The 16,729-nt window shown below is 55.6% G+C and overlaps 24 non-coding genes across 24 annotated transcripts; all 24 read right to left on the bottom strand.

Moving 5' to 3' along the window:
- Nucleotides 1–19: 19 nt before the first annotated feature.
- Nucleotides 20–133, bottom strand: LOC140584752 (U5 spliceosomal RNA). Its single transcript, XR_011986714.1, has one exon. It is a non-coding gene; the product is annotated as a U5 spliceosomal RNA (small nuclear RNA).
- Nucleotides 134–575: 442 nt separating this feature from the next.
- Nucleotides 576–767, bottom strand: LOC140585261 (U2 spliceosomal RNA). Its single transcript, XR_011987221.1, has one exon. It is a non-coding gene; the product is annotated as a U2 spliceosomal RNA (small nuclear RNA).
- Nucleotides 768–962: 195 nt separating this feature from the next.
- LOC140584750 (U5 spliceosomal RNA) lies at nt 963–1,076 on the bottom strand. The gene has a single exon (XR_011986712.1). It is a non-coding gene; the product is annotated as a U5 spliceosomal RNA (small nuclear RNA).
- A 434-nt stretch (nt 1,077–1,510) lies between these two features.
- Nucleotides 1,511–1,702, bottom strand: LOC140585260 (U2 spliceosomal RNA). The gene has a single exon (XR_011987220.1). It is a non-coding gene; the product is annotated as a U2 spliceosomal RNA (small nuclear RNA).
- A 195-nt stretch (nt 1,703–1,897) lies between these two features.
- Nucleotides 1,898–2,011, bottom strand: LOC140584749 (U5 spliceosomal RNA). The gene has a single exon (XR_011986711.1). It is a non-coding gene; the product is annotated as a U5 spliceosomal RNA (small nuclear RNA).
- A 434-nt stretch (nt 2,012–2,445) lies between these two features.
- LOC140585259 (U2 spliceosomal RNA) lies at nt 2,446–2,637 on the bottom strand. Its single transcript, XR_011987219.1, has one exon. It is a non-coding gene; the product is annotated as a U2 spliceosomal RNA (small nuclear RNA).
- Nucleotides 2,638–2,832: 195 nt separating this feature from the next.
- On the bottom strand, nt 2,833–2,946 carry LOC140584748 (U5 spliceosomal RNA). The gene has a single exon (XR_011986710.1). It is a non-coding gene; the product is annotated as a U5 spliceosomal RNA (small nuclear RNA).
- A 434-nt stretch (nt 2,947–3,380) lies between these two features.
- LOC140585257 (U2 spliceosomal RNA) lies at nt 3,381–3,572 on the bottom strand. The gene has a single exon (XR_011987217.1). It is a non-coding gene; the product is annotated as a U2 spliceosomal RNA (small nuclear RNA).
- A 195-nt stretch (nt 3,573–3,767) lies between these two features.
- On the bottom strand, nt 3,768–3,881 carry LOC140584747 (U5 spliceosomal RNA). The gene has a single exon (XR_011986709.1). It is a non-coding gene; the product is annotated as a U5 spliceosomal RNA (small nuclear RNA).
- A 455-nt stretch (nt 3,882–4,336) lies between these two features.
- LOC140585256 (U2 spliceosomal RNA) lies at nt 4,337–4,528 on the bottom strand. Its single transcript, XR_011987216.1, has one exon. It is a non-coding gene; the product is annotated as a U2 spliceosomal RNA (small nuclear RNA).
- Nucleotides 4,529–4,723: 195 nt separating this feature from the next.
- Nucleotides 4,724–4,837, bottom strand: LOC140584746 (U5 spliceosomal RNA). Its single transcript, XR_011986708.1, has one exon. It is a non-coding gene; the product is annotated as a U5 spliceosomal RNA (small nuclear RNA).
- A 434-nt stretch (nt 4,838–5,271) lies between these two features.
- Nucleotides 5,272–5,463, bottom strand: LOC140585255 (U2 spliceosomal RNA). Its single transcript, XR_011987215.1, has one exon. It is a non-coding gene; the product is annotated as a U2 spliceosomal RNA (small nuclear RNA).
- A 195-nt stretch (nt 5,464–5,658) lies between these two features.
- On the bottom strand, nt 5,659–5,772 carry LOC140584745 (U5 spliceosomal RNA). The gene has a single exon (XR_011986707.1). It is a non-coding gene; the product is annotated as a U5 spliceosomal RNA (small nuclear RNA).
- Nucleotides 5,773–6,217: 445 nt separating this feature from the next.
- On the bottom strand, nt 6,218–6,409 carry LOC140585254 (U2 spliceosomal RNA). Its single transcript, XR_011987214.1, has one exon. It is a non-coding gene; the product is annotated as a U2 spliceosomal RNA (small nuclear RNA).
- Nucleotides 6,410–6,604: 195 nt separating this feature from the next.
- On the bottom strand, nt 6,605–6,718 carry LOC140584744 (U5 spliceosomal RNA). The gene has a single exon (XR_011986706.1). It is a non-coding gene; the product is annotated as a U5 spliceosomal RNA (small nuclear RNA).
- Nucleotides 6,719–7,177: 459 nt separating this feature from the next.
- LOC140585253 (U2 spliceosomal RNA) lies at nt 7,178–7,369 on the bottom strand. Its single transcript, XR_011987213.1, has one exon. It is a non-coding gene; the product is annotated as a U2 spliceosomal RNA (small nuclear RNA).
- Nucleotides 7,370–7,564: 195 nt separating this feature from the next.
- On the bottom strand, nt 7,565–7,678 carry LOC140584743 (U5 spliceosomal RNA). Its single transcript, XR_011986705.1, has one exon. It is a non-coding gene; the product is annotated as a U5 spliceosomal RNA (small nuclear RNA).
- Nucleotides 7,679–8,116: 438 nt separating this feature from the next.
- On the bottom strand, nt 8,117–8,308 carry LOC140585252 (U2 spliceosomal RNA). The gene has a single exon (XR_011987212.1). It is a non-coding gene; the product is annotated as a U2 spliceosomal RNA (small nuclear RNA).
- A 195-nt stretch (nt 8,309–8,503) lies between these two features.
- On the bottom strand, nt 8,504–8,617 carry LOC140584742 (U5 spliceosomal RNA). Its single transcript, XR_011986704.1, has one exon. It is a non-coding gene; the product is annotated as a U5 spliceosomal RNA (small nuclear RNA).
- A 459-nt stretch (nt 8,618–9,076) lies between these two features.
- On the bottom strand, nt 9,077–9,268 carry LOC140585251 (U2 spliceosomal RNA). The gene has a single exon (XR_011987211.1). It is a non-coding gene; the product is annotated as a U2 spliceosomal RNA (small nuclear RNA).
- Nucleotides 9,269–9,463: 195 nt separating this feature from the next.
- Nucleotides 9,464–9,577, bottom strand: LOC140584741 (U5 spliceosomal RNA). Its single transcript, XR_011986703.1, has one exon. It is a non-coding gene; the product is annotated as a U5 spliceosomal RNA (small nuclear RNA).
- Nucleotides 9,578–9,990: 413 nt separating this feature from the next.
- LOC140585250 (U2 spliceosomal RNA) lies at nt 9,991–10,182 on the bottom strand. The gene has a single exon (XR_011987210.1). It is a non-coding gene; the product is annotated as a U2 spliceosomal RNA (small nuclear RNA).
- A 195-nt stretch (nt 10,183–10,377) lies between these two features.
- LOC140584739 (U5 spliceosomal RNA) lies at nt 10,378–10,491 on the bottom strand. Its single transcript, XR_011986701.1, has one exon. It is a non-coding gene; the product is annotated as a U5 spliceosomal RNA (small nuclear RNA).
- A 441-nt stretch (nt 10,492–10,932) lies between these two features.
- Nucleotides 10,933–11,119, bottom strand: LOC140584121 (U2 spliceosomal RNA). Its single transcript, XR_011986152.1, has one exon. It is a non-coding gene; the product is annotated as a U2 spliceosomal RNA (small nuclear RNA).
- Between the last annotated feature and the right edge of the window lie 5,610 nt (nt 11,120–16,729).

Genomic DNA, 16,729 nt, shown 5'->3' with positions numbered 1-16,729 from the left:
CCTTTGACAGCAGCAGTGCAGCTCTGCTTGGGCAGAGCCTCCAAAAATACCATGAACTCATCGCTATCCCTCTCCACGGAAATCTTTAGTAAAAGGCGAAAGATTTATACGGGATGAAGAGAGACCCGAGTCGATATGGGGCCGCCGCCAAGCCCGCCGCCGTTAGCCGGGCCTGCGTGACGCCCCCGCTCGGAGTAGAATGCCCAGGGGCGTCGCAGCCGCCGTCCTCGGGGCCCCGACTCCTCCCTGTCCTCCTGTCCTCTCAAAAGACAGCAATCATTTTAACAAACATGAGGGGAAATTCAAAAGGCAAAGATGACATCATGCCTTACCTCAGCGCAGCTGTCCACCGCACAAACAGTGTGTCACCTTCCTTTAAAAAAAAAAAAAAAAAAAAAAAAAAAAGAAAAACGGCGGGAAACGGGGGCCACGCACAGACAGGGCCCCCCCCCTCACAGCACTCAGTCTATTAGTCACTCACTCACTCACTCACTCACTCACTCAGTCAGTCAGTCAGTCAGTCAGTCAGTCAGTCAGTCAGTCAGTCAGTTCTGCCTTTCGACAACAGGGGGCAGTAGAGGTGCACCATTCCCGGAAGCACTGCAATACCGGGTCGATGCGTGGAGCGGACGGGGCAAGCCCCACTTCCGGCTCCCTGTTCCAAAAATCCGTTTAATATGTGGTCCCCTCCATGGGGGACGTATCAGATATTAAACTGATAAGAACAGATACTACACTTGATCTTAGCCAAAAGGCCGAGAAGCGATACCCACAAATTGCGCCCCGCCGGGCGCCGGCATGCGGGATGCCGACGGAGCTGGCGCGGCTCAGCCCTCACCAGCCCCTCTGGCAGGTGTCGCCCGGCGAGTCCACGCGTGATCCAGGGAGACCACAGCCGCGCCACCGGGCACCTAACGCCAGCCGCTAAGCCGGGCCCAGTCTTCCTTTGACAGCAGCAGTGCAGCTCTGCTTGGGCAGAGCCTCCAAAAATACCATGAACTCATCGCTATCCCTCTCCACGGAAATCTTTAGTAAAAGGCGAAAGATTTATACGGGATGAAGAGAGACCCGAGTCGATATGGGGCCGCCGCCAAGCCCGCCGCCGTTAGCCGGGCCTGCGTGACGCCCCCGCTCGGAGTAGAATGCCCAGGGGCGTCGCAGCCGCCGTCCTCGGGGCCCCGACTCCTCCCTGTCCTCCTGTCCTCTCAAAAGACAGCAATCATTTTAACAAACATGAGGGGAAATTCAAAAGGCAAAGATGACATCATGCCTTACCTCAGCGCAGCTGTCCACCGCACAAACAGTGTGTCACCTTCCTTTAAAAAAAAAAAAAAAAAAAAAAAAAAAAGAAAAACGGCGGGAAACGGGGGCCACGCACAGACAGGGCCCCCCCCCTCACAGCACTCAGTCTATTAGTCACTCACTCACTCACTCACTCAGTCAGTCAGTCAGTCAGTCAGTCAGTCAGTCAGTCAGTCAGTCAGTTCTGCCTTTCGACAACAGGGGGCAGTAGAGGTGCACCATTCCCGGAAGCACTGCAATACCGGGTCGATGCGTGGAGCGGACGGGGCAAGCCCCACTTCCGGCTCCCTGTTCCAAAAATCCGTTTAATATGTGGTCCCCTCCATGGGGGACGTATCAGATATTAAACTGATAAGAACAGATACTACACTTGATCTTAGCCAAAAGGCCGAGAAGCGATACCCACAAATTGCGCCCCGCCGGGCGCCGGCATGCGGGATGCCGACGGAGCTGGCGCGGCTCAGCCCTCACCAGCCCCTCTGGCAGGTGTCGCCCGGCGAGTCCACGCGTGATCCAGGGAGACCACAGCCGCGCCACCGGGCACCTAACGCCAGCCGCTAAGCCGGGCCCAGTCTTCCTTTGACAGCAGCAGTGCAGCTCTGCTTGGGCAGAGCCTCCAAAAATACCATGAACTCATCGCTATCCCTCTCCACGGAAATCTTTAGTAAAAGGCGAAAGATTTATACGGGATGAAGAGAGACCCGAGTCGATATGGGGCCGCCGCCAAGCCCGCCGCCGTTAGCCGGGCCTGCGTGACGCCCCCGCTCGGAGTAGAATGCCCAGGGGCGTCGCAGCCGCCGTCCTCGGGGCCCCGACTCCTCCCTGTCCTCCTGTCCTCTCAAAAGACAGCAATCATTTTAACAAACATGAGGGGAAATTCAAAAGGCAAAGATGACATCATGCCTTACCTCAGCGCAGCTGTCCACCGCACAAACAGTGTGTCACCTTCCTTTAAAAAAAAAAAAAAAAAAAAAAAAAAAAGAAAAACGGCGGGAAACGGGGGCCACGCACAGACAGGGCCCCCCCCCTCACAGCACTCAGTCTATTAGTCACTCACTCACTCACTCACTCAGTCAGTCAGTCAGTCAGTCAGTCAGTCAGTCAGTCAGTCAGTCAGTTCTGCCTTTCGACAACAGGGGGCAGTAGAGGTGCACCATTCCCGGAAGCACTGCAATACCGGGTCGATGCGTGGAGCGGACGGGGCAAGCCCCACTTCCGGCTCCCTGTTCCAAAAATCCGTTTAATATGTGGTCCCCTCCATGGGGGACGTATCAGATATTAAACTGATAAGAACAGATACTACACTTGATCTTAGCCAAAAGGCCGAGAAGCGATACCCACAAATTGCGCCCCGCCGGGCGCCGGCATGCGGGATGCCGACGGAGCTGGCGCGGCTCAGCCCTCACCAGCCCCTCTGGCAGGTGTCGCCCGGCGAGTCCACGCGTGATCCAGGGAGACCACAGCCGCGCCACCGGGCACCTAACGCCAGCCGCTAAGCCGGGCCCAGTCTTCCTTTGACAGCAGCAGTGCAGCTCTGCTTGGGCAGAGCCTCCAAAAATACCATGAACTCATCGCTATCCCTCTCCACGGAAATCTTTAGTAAAAGGCGAAAGATTTATACGGGATGAAGAGAGACCCGAGTCGATATGGGGCCGCCGCCAAGCCCGCCGCCGTTAGCCGGGCCTGCGTGACGCCCCCGCTCGGAGTAGAATGCCCAGGGGCGTCGCAGCCGCCGTCCTCGGGGCCCCGACTCCTCCCTGTCCTCCTGTCCTCTCAAAAGACAGCAATCATTTTAACAAACATGAGGGGAAATTCAAAAGGCAAAGATGACATCATGCCTTACCTCAGCGCAGCTGTCCACCGCACAAACAGTGTGTCACCTTCCTTTAAAAAAAAAAAAAAAAAAAAAAAAAAAAGAAAAACGGCGGGAAACGGGGGCCACGCACAGACAGGGCCCCCCCCCTCACAGCACTCAGTCTATTAGTCACTCACTCACTCACTCACTCACTCACTCAGTCAGTCAGTCAGTCAGTCAGTCAGTCAGTCAGTCAGTTCTGCCTTTCGACAACAGGGGGCAGTAGAGGTGCACCATTCCCGGAAGCACTGCAATACCGGGTCGATGCGTGGAGCGGACGGGGCAAGCCCCACTTCCGGCTCCCTGTTCCAAAAATCCGTTTAATATGTGGTCCCCTCCATGGGGGACGTATCAGATATTAAACTGATAAGAACAGATACTACACTTGATCTTAGCCAAAAGGCCGAGAAGCGATACCCACAAATTGCGCCCCGCCGGGCGCCGGCATGCGGGATGCCGACGGAGCTGGCGCGGCTCAGCCCTCACCAGCCCCTCTGGCAGGTGTCGCCCGGCGAGTCCACGCGTGATCCAGGGAGACCACAGCCGCGCCACCGGGCACCTAACGCCAGCCGCTAAGCCGGGCCCAGTCTTCCTTTGACAGCAGCAGTGCAGCTCTGCTTGGGCAGAGCCTCCAAAAATACCATGAACTCATCGCTATCCCTCTCCACGGAAATCTTTAGTAAAAGGCGAAAGATTTATACGGGATGAAGAGAGACCCGAGTCGATATGGGGCCGCCGCCAAGCCCGCCGCCGTTAGCCGGGCCTGCGTGACGCCCCCGCTCGGAGTAGAATGCCCAGGGGCGTCGCAGCCGCCGTCCTCGGGGCCCCGACTCCTCCCTGTCCTCCTGTCCTCTCAAAAGACAGCAATCATTTTAACAAACATGAGGGGAAATTCAAAAGGCAAAGATGACATCATGCCTTACCTCAGCGCAGCTGTCCACCGCACAAACAGTGTGTCACCTTCCTTTAAAAAAAAAAAAAAAAAAAAAAAAAAAAAGAAAAACGGCGGGAAACGGGGGCCACGCACAGACAGGGCCCCCCCCCTCACAGCACTCAGTCTATTAGTCACTCACTCACTCACTCACTCACTCACTCACTCAGTCAGTCAGTCAGTCAGTCAGTCAGTCAGTCAGTCAGTCAGTCAGTCAGTCAGTTCTGCCTTTCGACAACAGGGGGCAGTAGAGGTGCACCATTCCCGGAAGCACTGCAATACCGGGTCGATGCGTGGAGCGGACGGGGCAAGCCCCACTTCCGGCTCCCTGTTCCAAAAATCCGTTTAATATGTGGTCCCCTCCATGGGGGACGTATCAGATATTAAACTGATAAGAACAGATACTACACTTGATCTTAGCCAAAAGGCCGAGAAGCGATACCCACAAATTGCGCCCCGCCGGGCGCCGGCATGCGGGATGCCGACGGAGCTGGCGCGGCTCAGCCCTCACCAGCCCCTCTGGCAGGTGTCGCCCGGCGAGTCCACGCGTGATCCAGGGAGACCACAGCCGCGCCACCGGGCACCTAACGCCAGCCGCTAAGCCGGGCCCAGTCTTCCTTTGACAGCAGCAGTGCAGCTCTGCTTGGGCAGAGCCTCCAAAAATACCATGAACTCATCGCTATCCCTCTCCACGGAAATCTTTAGTAAAAGGCGAAAGATTTATACGGGATGAAGAGAGACCCGAGTCGATATGGGGCCGCCGCCAAGCCCGCCGCCGTTAGCCGGGCCTGCGTGACGCCCCCGCTCGGAGTAGAATGCCCAGGGGCGTCGCAGCCGCCGTCCTCGGGGCCCCGACTCCTCCCTGTCCTCCTGTCCTCTCAAAAGACAGCAATCATTTTAACAAACATGAGGGGAAATTCAAAAGGCAAAGATGACATCATGCCTTACCTCAGCGCAGCTGTCCACCGCACAAACAGTGTGTCACCTTCCTTTAAAAAAAAAAAAAAAAAAAAAAAAAAAAGAAAAACGGCGGGAAACGGGGGCCACGCACAGACAGGGCCCCCCCCCTCACAGCACTCAGTCTATTAGTCACTCACTCACTCACTCACTCACTCACTCAGTCAGTCAGTCAGTCAGTCAGTCAGTCAGTCAGTCAGTTCTGCCTTTCGACAACAGGGGGCAGTAGAGGTGCACCATTCCCGGAAGCACTGCAATACCGGGTCGATGCGTGGAGCGGACGGGGCAAGCCCCACTTCCGGCTCCCTGTTCCAAAAATCCGTTTAATATGTGGTCCCCTCCATGGGGGACGTATCAGATATTAAACTGATAAGAACAGATACTACACTTGATCTTAGCCAAAAGGCCGAGAAGCGATACCCACAAATTGCGCCCCGCCGGGCGCCGGCATGCGGGATGCCGACGGAGCTGGCGCGGCTCAGCCCTCACCAGCCCCTCTGGCAGGTGTCGCCCGGCGAGTCCACGCGTGATCCAGGGAGACCACAGCCGCGCCACCGGGCACCTAACGCCAGCCGCTAAGCCGGGCCCAGTCTTCCTTTGACAGCAGCAGTGCAGCTCTGCTTGGGCAGAGCCTCCAAAAATACCATGAACTCATCGCTATCCCTCTCCACGGAAATCTTTAGTAAAAGGCGAAAGATTTATACGGGATGAAGAGAGACCCGAGTCGATATGGGGCCGCCGCCAAGCCCGCCGCCGTTAGCCGGGCCTGCGTGACGCCCCCGCTCGGAGTAGAATGCCCAGGGGCGTCGCAGCCGCCGTCCTCGGGGCCCCGACTCCTCCCTGTCCTCCTGTCCTCTCAAAAGACAGCAATCATTTTAACAAACATGAGGGGAAATTCAAAAGGCAAAGATGACATCATGCCTTACCTCAGCGCAGCTGTCCACCGCACAAACAGTGTGTCACCTTCCTTTAAAAAAAAAAAAAAAAAAAAAAAAAAAGAAAAACGGCGGGAAACGGGGGCCACGCACAGACAGGGCCCCCCCCCTCACAGCACTCAGTCTATTAGTCACTCACTCACTCACTCACTCACTCACTCACTCAGTCAGTCAGTCAGTCAGTCAGTCAGTCAGTCAGTCAGTCAGTCAGTTCTGCCTTTCGACAACAGGGGGCAGTAGAGGTGCACCATTCCCGGAAGCACTGCAATACCGGGTCGATGCGTGGAGCGGACGGGGCAAGCCCCACTTCCGGCTCCCTGTTCCAAAAATCCGTTTAATATGTGGTCCCCTCCATGGGGGACGTATCAGATATTAAACTGATAAGAACAGATACTACACTTGATCTTAGCCAAAAGGCCGAGAAGCGATACCCACAAATTGCGCCCCGCCGGGCGCCGGCATGCGGGATGCCGACGGAGCTGGCGCGGCTCAGCCCTCACCAGCCCCTCTGGCAGGTGTCGCCCGGCGAGTCCACGCGTGATCCAGGGAGACCACAGCCGCGCCACCGGGCACCTAACGCCAGCCGCTAAGCCGGGCCCAGTCTTCCTTTGACAGCAGCAGTGCAGCTCTGCTTGGGCAGAGCCTCCAAAAATACCATGAACTCATCGCTATCCCTCTCCACGGAAATCTTTAGTAAAAGGCGAAAGATTTATACGGGATGAAGAGAGACCCGAGTCGATATGGGGCCGCCGCCAAGCCCGCCGCCGTTAGCCGGGCCTGCGTGACGCCCCCGCTCGGAGTAGAATGCCCAGGGGCGTCGCAGCCGCCGTCCTCGGGGCCCCGACTCCTCCCTGTCCTCCTGTCCTCTCAAAAGACAGCAATCATTTTAACAAACATGAGGGGAAATTCAAAAGGCAAAGATGACATCATGCCTTACCTCAGCGCAGCTGTCCACCGCACAAACAGTGTGTCACCTTCCTTTAAAAAAAAAAAAAAAAAAAAAAAAAAAAAGAAAAACGGCGGGAAACGGGGGCCACGCACAGACAGGGCCCCCCCCCTCACAGCACTCAGTCTATTAGTCACTCACTCACTCACTCACTCACTCACTCACTCAGTCAGTCAGTCAGTCAGTCAGTCAGTCAGTCAGTCAGTCAGTCAGTCAGTCAGTCAGTTCTGCCTTTCGACAACAGGGGGCAGTAGAGGTGCACCATTCCCGGAAGCACTGCAATACCGGGTCGATGCGTGGAGCGGACGGGGCAAGCCCCACTTCCGGCTCCCTGTTCCAAAAATCCGTTTAATATGTGGTCCCCTCCATGGGGGACGTATCAGATATTAAACTGATAAGAACAGATACTACACTTGATCTTAGCCAAAAGGCCGAGAAGCGATACCCACAAATTGCGCCCCGCCGGGCGCCGGCATGCGGGATGCCGACGGAGCTGGCGCGGCTCAGCCCTCACCAGCCCCTCTGGCAGGTGTCGCCCGGCGAGTCCACGCGTGATCCAGGGAGACCACAGCCGCGCCACCGGGCACCTAACGCCAGCCGCTAAGCCGGGCCCAGTCTTCCTTTGACAGCAGCAGTGCAGCTCTGCTTGGGCAGAGCCTCCAAAAATACCATGAACTCATCGCTATCCCTCTCCACGGAAATCTTTAGTAAAAGGCGAAAGATTTATACGGGATGAAGAGAGACCCGAGTCGATATGGGGCCGCCGCCAAGCCCGCCGCCGTTAGCCGGGCCTGCGTGACGCCCCCGCTCGGAGTAGAATGCCCAGGGGCGTCGCAGCCGCCGTCCTCGGGGCCCCGACTCCTCCCTGTCCTCCTGTCCTCTCAAAAGACAGCAATCATTTTAACAAACATGAGGGGAAATTCAAAAGGCAAAGATGACATCATGCCTTACCTCAGCGCAGCTGTCCACCGCACAAACAGTGTGTCACCTTCCTTTAAAAAAAAAAAAAAAAAAAAAAAAAAAAGAAAAACGGCGGGAAACGGGGGCCACGCACAGACAGGGCCCCCCCCCTCACAGCACTCAGTCTATTAGTCACTCACTCACTCACTCACTCACTCACTCAGTCAGTCAGTCAGTCAGTCAGTCAGTCAGTCAGTCAGTCAGTTCTGCCTTTCGACAACAGGGGGCAGTAGAGGTGCACCATTCCCGGAAGCACTGCAATACCGGGTCGATGCGTGGAGCGGACGGGGCAAGCCCCACTTCCGGCTCCCTGTTCCAAAAATCCGTTTAATATGTGGTCCCCTCCATGGGGGACGTATCAGATATTAAACTGATAAGAACAGATACTACACTTGATCTTAGCCAAAAGGCCGAGAAGCGATACCCACAAATTGCGCCCCGCCGGGCGCCGGCATGCGGGATGCCGACGGAGCTGGCGCGGCTCAGCCCTCACCAGCCCCTCTGGCAGGTGTCGCCCGGCGAGTCCACGCGTGATCCAGGGAGACCACAGCCGCGCCACCGGGCACCTAACGCCAGCCGCTAAGCCGGGCCCAGTCTTCCTTTGACAGCAGCAGTGCAGCTCTGCTTGGGCAGAGCCTCCAAAAATACCATGAACTCATCGCTATCCCTCTCCACGGAAATCTTTAGTAAAAGGCGAAAGATTTATACGGGATGAAGAGAGACCCGAGTCGATATGGGGCCGCCGCCAAGCCCGCCGCCGTTAGCCGGGCCTGCGTGACGCCCCCGCTCGGAGTAGAATGCCCAGGGGCGTCGCAGCCGCCGTCCTCGGGGCCCCGACTCCTCCCTGTCCTCCTGTCCTCTCAAAAGACAGCAATCATTTTAACAAACATGAGGGGAAATTCAAAAGGCAAAGATGACATCATGCCTTACCTCAGCGCAGCTGTCCACCGCACAAACAGTGTGTCACCTTCCTTTAAAAAAAAAAAAAAAAAAAAAAAAAAAAAGAAAAACGGCGGGAAACGGGGGCCACGCACAGACAGGGCCCCCCCCCTCACAGCACTCAGTCTATTAGTCACTCACTCACTCACTCACTCACTCACTCACTCAGTCAGTCAGTCAGTCAGTCAGTCAGTCAGTCAGTCAGTCAGTCAGTCAGTCAGTCAGTTCTGCCTTTCGACAACAGGGGGCAGTAGAGGTGCACCATTCCCGGAAGCACTGCAATACCGGGTCGATGCGTGGAGCGGACGGGGCAAGCCCCACTTCCGGCTCCCTGTTCCAAAAATCCGTTTAATATGTGGTCCCCTCCATGGGGGACGTATCAGATATTAAACTGATAAGAACAGATACTACACTTGATCTTAGCCAAAAGGCCGAGAAGCGATACCCACAAATTGCGCCCCGCCGGGCGCCGGCATGCGGGATGCCGACGGAGCTGGCGCGGCTCAGCCCTCACCAGCCCCTCTGGCAGGTGTCGCCCGGCGAGTCCACGCGTGATCCAGGGAGACCACAGCCGCGCCACCGGGCACCTAACGCCAGCCGCTAAGCCGGGCCCAGTCTTCCTTTGACAGCAGCAGTGCAGCTCTGCTTGGGCAGAGCCTCCAAAAATACCATGAACTCATCGCTATCCCTCTCCACGGAAATCTTTAGTAAAAGGCGAAAGATTTATACGGGATGAAGAGAGACCCGAGTCGATATGGGGCCGCCGCCAAGCCCGCCGCCGTTAGCCGGGCCTGCGTGACGCCCCCGCTCGGAGTAGAATGCCCAGGGGCGTCGCAGCCGCCGTCCTCGGGGCCCCGACTCCTCCCTGTCCTCCTGTCCTCTCAAAAGACAGCAATCATTTTAACAAACATGAGGGGAAATTCAAAAGGCAAAGATGACATCATGCCTTACCTCAGCGCAGCTGTCCACCGCACAAACAGTGTGTCACCTTCCTTTAAAAAAAAAAAAAAAAAAAAAAAAAAAGAAAAACGGCGGGAAACGGGGGCCACGCACAGACAGGGCCCCCCCCCTCACAGCACTCAGTCTATTAGTCACTCACTCACTCACTCACTCACTCACTCAGTCAGTCAGTCAGTCAGTTCTGCCTTTCGACAACAGGGGGCAGTAGAGGTGCACCATTCCCGGAAGCACTGCAATACCGGGTCGATGCGTGGAGCGGACGGGGCAAGCCCCACTTCCGGCTCCCTGTTCCAAAAATCCGTTTAATATGTGGTCCCCTCCATGGGGGACGTATCAGATATTAAACTGATAAGAACAGATACTACACTTGATCTTAGCCAAAAGGCCGAGAAGCGATACCCACAAATTGCGCCCCGCCGGGCGCCGGCATGCGGGATGCCGACGGAGCTGGCGCGGCTCAGCCCTCACCAGCCCCTCTGGCAGGTGTCGCCCGGCGAGTCCACGCGTGATCCAGGGAGACCACAGCCGCGCCACCGGGCACCTAACGCCAGCCGCTAAGCCGGGCCCAGTCTTCCTTTGACAGCAGCAGTGCAGCTCTGCTTGGGCAGAGCCTCCAAAAATACCATGAACTCATCGCTATCCCTCTCCACGGAAATCTTTAGTAAAAGGCGAAAGATTTATACGGGATGAAGAGAGACCCGAGTCGATATGGGGCCGCCGCCAAGCCCGCCGCCGTTAGCCGGGCCTGCGTGACGCCCCCGCTCGGAGTAGAATGCCCAGGGGCGTCGCAGCCGCCGTCCTCGGGGCCCCGACTCCTCCCTGTCCTCCTGTCCTCTCAAAAGACAGCAATCATTTTAACAAACATGAGGGGAAATTCAAAAGGCAAAGATGACATCATGCCTTACCTCAGCGCAGCTGTCCACCGCACAAACAGTGTGTCACCTTCCTTTAAAAAAAAAAAAAAAAAAAAAAAAAAAGAAAAACGGCGGGAAACGGGGGCCACGCACAGACAGGGCCCCCCCCCTCACAGCACTCAGTCTATTAGTCACTCACTCACTCACTCACTCACTCACTCAGTCAGTCAGTCAGTCAGTCAGTCAGTCAGTCAGTCAGTCAGTCAGTTCTGCCTTTCGACAACAGGGGGCAGTAGAGGTGCACCATTCCCGGAAGCACTGCAATACCGGGTCGATGCGTGGAGCGGACGGGGCAAGCCCCACTTCCGGCTCCCTGTTCCAAAAATCCGTTTAATATGTGGTCCCCTCCATGGGGGACGTATCAGATATTAAACTGATAAGAACAGATTTTTTTTTTTCAATACTTTATTAAACAGTTCTGTACAACAATTAAAACCACACAAATACACAAAGCATATACATACATCAATTAGCACTGTCATCAAAACATAATAAAACAGCCTTTTAAGTTCACAAATTTACATAAATACATGTCCATAAATACTTTATAAAAGGCTAAAATATTCTCGACCCACAGTGCTACTTATATATGCCATACAACATTATTAAAACATTATTAAACAAAACATCTCCAGAACTGCAAAAAGACAAGAAAAAAACTATAAAACCACCAATAAATACCAATACACTATCAATTAAAACACAATTACAGTTAAATGGCCATTTACACAAATAAAATGTCACCTCAAATGCCGGCTTTTAAAAACTAAAACCTTTAAAAGAGGAACACACCCGGCGACCTCCAACCTTTACACCAGGGTCAGGTTGGGACAGGGTCATACATTTCCACACACGTAAAATCAGCACCTCGGGAATAAAACACGGTCAATCATTTAAAAGGCAGCACAACAAACCATAGTAAAATCTTAATAAATACAGTTATTGTTAATATTAATAAATAGGTGCTAAAAATGACCAACCAAAACCCGTGCTCAATTAATTATGCACATGCTGTTAGATAAAACCATTTTGAATAAAACACACGCACAAAAAACAAAGCACACTTACCTAAAACCCGAAGTATCTCCAGTGTGCTTCAGAAAGGTGTGTCACATCAAACCCTGTAGAATGGAGCGTCACCACCTAAACGACACGGAGCTAAAGCCAAAGGAGGCCCTTCCACCTCTCCTTGGCCTCGTGATAGCCCCGCTGGATGACGTCAGTCTCCATCCTGAAACCCAAGTCGGCCCGGATTTTACGGAATACCCCTTGTGCCTCCAGATGAACCCCTCTACGGATGAGCGCGGTCCTGGCATTCCACAGCTCTCGCTTGGTAATGCTGACCAGCAGCCACATCCAGGGGCCGAAGGGGTTATGGAGCTTGGGGTCCCACCCCTTCAACACCTTGTCGTAGGTCAGACCGGGCTGCGGGTCCACACGTCCACACAGGCCCGCTACCAACCCCCAAACTCTCTGTGCATGCCCACAGTCCCAAAACACGTGCCTGATGGTCTCATCCTCACTGCACTCGGGCCTGGGGCAGCGGGGGTGTCTGGTCAGCTTATGCCTATGTAAGACGTCCCTGACTGGCAGCTTACCATGAAGGCACTGCCAGTTCAGGTCCTGCAGCCTGTGATCCAAACCCTTAGGCTGGATTCTCACCCATGTGCCTTCCTCCAGGCCCAGCATGGCCCGAGTATCCCTATGACCAAGCAAAGCCCTGTAAAGCGCTCTATGCTTGGTCAAGGCCTCTGTCTTGACACCTGCCGGAAAAGACTTACTCCACTTGACAGCGTGGCTGTAGTGGGCCGGCAGGGTCTCAGCCTTGGGGCCGAGGTTGGTCCACGACGCCACCAGGCGTCTCATGGGGAGAGCCAGCCACAGACGCACAAAGTGCTGATGGGGGTGCTCGAGGGGAGCTGCCAGGCGCGCGCAGAGCTGCGAGAAGAACAGGCAGTCAAGCTTGAGAGGAAAGTCAATAACATCCCTCCCCCCACTGTCCTTTCCGAGATACATCACTTCCCTACGCACGTACTCGTACCTGCCCCCCCAGACGAGGTTGAAAACGTCTCTCGTCAGGCCTCTACGCATGAAGCGGGGCAAAGGGTACACATGTGCAAGGTAGAGCAGGGTGGGAAGAATATCCACTTTTAAGGCTAAGACCTTACCTTGGAAGGACAGGGACCTGGACTTCCACAGTCCGATCTTCCGCCTGGCGATCGCCAACCGCTCCTCCCAGTTCAAACGGGCGGCACCATCCGAAAGGAAGTTGACCCCCAACACTTTGAGAGGTCCGTCACAGAGGGTGAGACCCCCTGCGACGTCCTCCCTCGCCTTCCAGCTGCCGAAATACTTGGCCACCGACTTACTGAGGTTGAGCGTCGCGCCGGAGGCCCTACCGAACGCATGAACAAGGCTCATGGCATGACCGAGAGACTGATCCGAGCAGACGAAAAGGGTGGTGTCGTCTGCGTACTGGGTCAGTTTAACAGTTTTCCCCCGACTTCCTGGGATAAGAAGGCCATCGACCCCGGGGTGGGCGCGAATGGCGCACGCCAGTGGCTCTATATAGAGCGCGTAGAGGAGGGGGGAGAGGGGACATCCCTGCCTCACTCCACTCAGCTGGGGCACCAAATCACTCAGGAAGCCATTGATAACAACATGGCTTCCAACTTCGTTATACAAAGTGTGTAACCACCCCAGATAATTGGGTCCAAAGCCAAACTTACCCAATACTTGAAACAGGAAGCGGTGATCTACCCGGTCGAAGGCTTTCTCCTGGTCCAAGCTGACCAGCAGGAGAGGGAGGTTCCTGTCCTCCACCCAGGCGATGGCGTCGCGGATGAGATGGAGGTTCCACGTCGCCGATCGACCCGGTACTCCACACGTCTGATCGCTGTGAACCAGATGAGCCATGGCCTTCTTCAGGCGTTCGGTAAGGGTCTTTGCAATGAGCTTTGTGTCTACACAAAGCATGGTCAGGGGCCTCCAGTTGCCAAGGTCGGCACGATCACCCTTCTTGTGCAACAGAGAAAGAACCCCTGACCTCATGCTCCTAGTGAGCAAACCCCGGCGCTGAACGTCCTCTACAACCTGCAGTAATTCCGGCCCGAGGACATCCCAAAAGGTGGAATAAAATTCCACCGGGAGCCCATCAAGGCCCGGTACCTTGCGGCGGTTCATCTTGCCAAGCACTGCGGTCAGCTCGGCCAAGGTGATGGGGGCTTCTAAGCCGTCACGAATGTCACTGGGAAGACAAGGTGAGATGTTGTCTAGGAACCGCTCCCCTGCAACCGGGTCCGTGTCCCTAACCTTAAAAAGATTATGATAAAACAATTTAGCAACCTCCAGCATGTCTGATGTTTTAGTTACCATATTGCTGTTTGAGGCACGGAGAGAGACAAAGCTCTTCTCCTCCCGGGCTTCCCTGGCTCTCTGGAAAAAAAAGGCATTGCACTTTTCATTATTTTCCACAAGACACCTTTTGTCGCGGAGCATTAGGGCCGAGGCAGCCTGTTCATGCAGGCGCCTCAGCTCACCCTTTATGCCTAGCAGTCGCTCGTGATCGATGGCGCCCCCATTGTTGTGAGCAGCGTATTCATCCCGCAACCTTCTCTCCAGCTGCAGAATGGAGAATTTCTTCTCCATCCTGCGCTGCTTGCTGTACTGCATGGAGAAGGTTCGGATCCTATCCTTCACACTCTCCCACCATTCGGCCACGGAGGGGAAGGTAGGCTTGTCCTTCTGCCACTCGGAGAAGTGATCTAAAAAAAGGTGTCTAAAATCGCTCTCCTCCAAAATCTGCAGGTTCATTTTCCAATAGCCGCCCCCATATTCAGGGGCGTCTATGGAAACAGTGGCCTCCACTGCCAAATGGTCAGTGGGCCACTGCGGGGAGAGGGACACCTTTTTAAAAACAACGGGGGGTGAGGCTAAAATGTAGTCGATGCGACTGCTAGCTCCGCGACTATTATGCCAGGTGAAGCCCGGCATGCTGGGGTTGCATATCTTAAAACCATCAACAAGTTTAAAGGAACGAATAAAATGGCGAAAGTGCCCAGAGCTGACATCCTGTCTACCCTCCAACGAGATGTTAAAGTCCCCTCCTAAAATCAAGTGTCGATCTGTGACACAGAACGGGGACAACTCTTCAAAGAGAGTTATACGGGACGAGGCCTCCACTGGAGCGTAGACACAAATGGCCCGGAGGCGCTGTCCCCTCCATGTGGCGTCCACCCCCAAAACTCTACCTTGAAGAACGGTAAACGATCTTACTTCTTCAAAGGCGCGGTCGCCAAAAAGGATCCCGACGCCTGAGGAGTGGACACCACCTACGCTCCAGTAGGATCTACCCCTCTTCCATTGTCGAGAAAAGAGAGCCTCGTCCCGCTGGTCCCGGAGGTGGACTTCCTGCAGAAAACAAATGCTGAAGGGAGAAGATGCCAGCTGATTAAAAACAGATGTGCGTTTTAAAACGTTCCTCAAACCCCTGACATTCAAGGTGACAATATTAAAATTGGCCATGAAATGTTAAAATAGTAAAATACAATTAAAAACAACACACTAAAATGATAAAAGCCAGCCATTAAAAACAATACCGCATTACTGCCCCCCCTCCTCAGTCAAACCCAAAAGGCCCCCCAGTTCCAGCCCCCCCAGGTACTCCTGTTCATTGGCTTTGTCCTGCCCACTACTGTACTCCTGGGGGGGCGCAGGGGACTGTCCCAGGTCCCACACCGGATGGGGGGCCCCCAACGTCGGGGAGGGGGGACTCTCTCGGCCTTGGTCCCCGGCCGCCACTGCTGGCAAGGTGGCAGCCGGAGGGCTGGAAGCGTCGGGTTGTGCCTCCCTTCTGCTCTTCTTCCTCCTCCGGGGGGATGCGCCGCTCTTTCTCCTCCTGCTGCTGACACCTGGAGCCAGGACTGGAGACCCCTCCTGCATTGCTGTCGCTGGGGCCTCCTCCACCTCGGCCAGGGCTTCTCCTCCTGCCCCCGTCGCCGGCTGTTCCTGCCCTGACGTGGGGGCTTGCGCTCCCCCACCACTCTCCTTGCCGACGGCTCCATTGCCTGACAGAGCGTCAGCATACGTCGTTTTCTTCTTCGGGCAGGAACGAGCCAGATGGTCCTCGCCGTTGCAATAGATGCAGCGACGGGGGCCCTTGCAGTCCCTGGCCATGTGCCCCGACTCCAGGCAGTTACGGCAGCGCAGGTTGGCGCATCCCTCCAGAGTGTGTCCAAAGCTGTGGCACTGTCGGCAGAAGGGAGGCTGTCCAGAGTAAAACAAGTATGCCTTATTGCCCTGCAGATTAAAATAGGCTGGGGGATGGCTAAAACCGCCCGCCCCATTAGCGTCCGGGCGCAGGCGGGCCTGGAACTGGCGTCGACCAGTCCAGATCCCCAGCTCATCCCGGATGTCCTTGTGGCCAGGAAGGAGGTCCACATACTTATTGAGGAACTGGCGGACGGCCTCGGCGGTCACATGCGGGTTAAAGCAATGCACAGTAATTACCCGCTTGTCGGGCCACCACAGCGGCTCGATAGTATACCTTCCCAGGAGAGGGTGCTGGGCCCTCTCCTTGCTCCGCTCCAGGACCTTGGTGTAGCTCTCGTCGGTGGACAGGGTGACCTCGAAGAACTGGAAGGGCCCATTCCGCTGAACACAGAGGATGTCCTCCATGCGGAGGCCCAGCTCCCCGAAGGCCACCTCCCGGATGAAGGCCAGGCGGTCGGGGAAGGTGCCTACCTCCCCTTCGGCCCTCCAGCAGAACCGGGTGGTATTACGCAGGCCACCGCCTGCTACCAGCCACGGCCCGCTGAAGGGCTTCCTCGTAGCTCCGCCGGCCGTCGACATCCGGGATGGTCCACCGACGTCGTTCCTGGAGCAGAGTCCTCCTGCCGCCGTGGTCCCGACGTCCGCCGTGGTCCTGCTGCCGTCCGCCAATCCGGGATGAGCCGAGGAATGCTAAACTATTAAAAACAACTAAGAAATAAAAACACCAGTTCCCCCGGCAGGGCGGCGGACAAGCCACCA

Source organism: Paramormyrops kingsleyae, unplaced genomic scaffold (genome assembly GCF_048594095.1).
Source record: "Paramormyrops kingsleyae isolate MSU_618 unplaced genomic scaffold, PKINGS_0.4 ups31, whole genome shotgun sequence".
Taxonomy (NCBI): Eukaryota; Metazoa; Chordata; class Actinopteri; order Osteoglossiformes; family Mormyridae; genus Paramormyrops; species Paramormyrops kingsleyae.
This window is presented reverse-complemented; position numbering and strand designations above follow the sequence as displayed.